We start from the raw sequence: 2,080 nt of genomic DNA, 5'->3' as shown, positions 1-2,080 counted from the left end.
TTCATCTGAGGATATTTCCTTTTTCACCATAGCCCTGTGTGGGCTTCAAAATATCACTTTGCCAATTCTACCAGAACTGTCTTAGCGAAAGGCTTCTTGAGGGGAAAGCTGTAACTCTGTGAGATGATTTCACAGAACGCAAGGAAGTTTCTCAGAAAGCTTCTTTCTCTTTGTTATCGGAGAATATTTCCTTTGGCCCTATAGTCTTCAAAGGGATCAGAAATATCTGTACTCAGATTCGACAGAAATAAGGCTAGCAAAGAGATGCACGAAATAGAGATGTAACTCCGTGAGATGAATTAACAGAACACCAAGCAGTTTCTCAGAAAGCTTCTTTCCAGATGTCATCTGAGAATAACTTCCTTTTTCACCATAGCCCTCTATGGGCTTCCAAAAATCACTTTGCCAATTCCACAAGAACTGTCTTAGCGAAAGGATTCTTGAGGGGAAAGCTGTAACTCTGTGAGATGATTTCACAAAACAGAAAGAAGTTTCTCAGAAAGCTTCTTTCTCTTTGTTATCGGAGGATATTTCCTTTGGCCCTATAGTCTTCAAAGTTATCTGAAATATCTGTTCTCATATTCTACAGAAATAACGCCAGCAAAGAGATGCACGAAATACAGATGTAACTCTGTGAGATGAATTAACACAACACTAAGCAGTTTCTCAGAAAGCTTCTTTCCAGATTTCATATGAGGATATTTCCTTTTTCACCATAGCCCTATATGGGCTTCCAAATATCCCTTTGCCAATTCCACAAGAACTGTCTTAGCGAAAGGCTTCTTGAGGGAGAAGCTGTAACTCTGTGAGATGCTTTCACGGAACACAAAGAAGTTTCACAGAGAGCTTCTTTCTCTTTGTTGTCGGAGGATATTTCCTTTGGCCCTATAGTTTTCAAAGGGATCCGAAATATCTGTTCTCAGATTCCACAGAAATAAGGCTAGCAAAGAGATGCACGAAATACAGGTGTAACTCTGTGAGATGAATTATCAGAACACTAAGCAGTATCTCAGAAAGCTTCTTTCCAGATTTCATCTGAGGATATTTCTTTTTCACCATAGCCCTCTATGGGCTTCCAAATATCCCTTTGCGAATTCCACCAGAACTGTCTTAGCGAAAGGCTTCTTGAGGGGAAAGCTGTAACTCTGTGAGATGATTTCACAGCACACAAAGAAGTTTCTGAGAAAGCTTCTTTCTCTTTCTTGTCGGAGGATAATTCCTTTGGCCCTATAGTCTTCAAAGTTATCTGAAATATCTGTTCTCAGATTCCACAGAAATAAGGCTAGCAAGGAGATGCACGAAATATAGATGTAACTCTGTGAGATGAATTAACAGAACACTAAGCAGTTTCTCAGAAATCTTCTTTCCAGATTTCATATGAGGATATTTCCTTTTTCACCATAGCCCTTTATGGGCTTCCAAATATCCCTGTGCCAATTCCACCAGAACTCCTCTTAGCGAAAGGCTTCTTGCGGGGAAGTCTCTAACTCTGTGAGATGATTTCACAGAACACAAAGAAGTTTCTGAGAAATCTTCTCTCTCTTTGTTATCAGAGGATATTTCCTTTGGACCTATAGTCTTCAAAGGGATCCGAAATATCTGACCTCAGATTCCACAGAAATAAGGCTAGCAAAGAGATCCACAAAATACAGATGTAACTCTGTGAGATGAATTAACAGAACACTAAGCAGTTTCTCAGAAAGCTTCTTTCCAGATTTCATCTGAGGATATTTCCTTTTTCACCATAGCCCTCTATGGGCCTCCAAATATCACCTTGCCAATTCCACAACAACTGTCTTAGCGAAAGGCTGCTTGAGGGGAAAGCTGTAACTCTGTGAGATGATTTCACAGAACACAAAGAATTTTGTCAGAAACCTTCTTTGTCTTTGTTAGCGGAGAATATTCCCTTTGGCCCTATACTCTTCAAAGGGATCCGAAATATCTGTTCTCAGATTGCACAGAAATAAGGCTAGCAAAGAGATCCATGAAATACAGATGTAACTCTGTGAGTGGAAGTCACACATCACAGAGCAGTTTCACTTTGCCAATTCCACAAGAAATGTCTTAGTGAAAGGCTTCT

The 2,080-nt window shown here is 39.9% G+C and overlaps 1 pseudogene; it reads right to left on the bottom strand.

Annotated features, from left to right (window-relative positions):
- Positions 1-13: 13 nt before the first annotated feature.
- LOC112617780 lies at positions 14-1,855 on the bottom strand (annotated as a pseudogene).
- Between the last annotated feature and the right edge of the window lie 225 nt (positions 1,856-2,080).

Source organism: Theropithecus gelada, unplaced genomic scaffold (genome assembly GCF_003255815.1).
Source record: "Theropithecus gelada isolate Dixy unplaced genomic scaffold, Tgel_1.0 HiC_scaffold_4231, whole genome shotgun sequence".
Taxonomy (NCBI): domain Eukaryota; kingdom Metazoa; phylum Chordata; class Mammalia; order Primates; family Cercopithecidae; genus Theropithecus; species Theropithecus gelada.
Note: the sequence above shows the minus strand (reverse complement) of the source record. Positions and strands in the feature narration are given on the sequence as shown.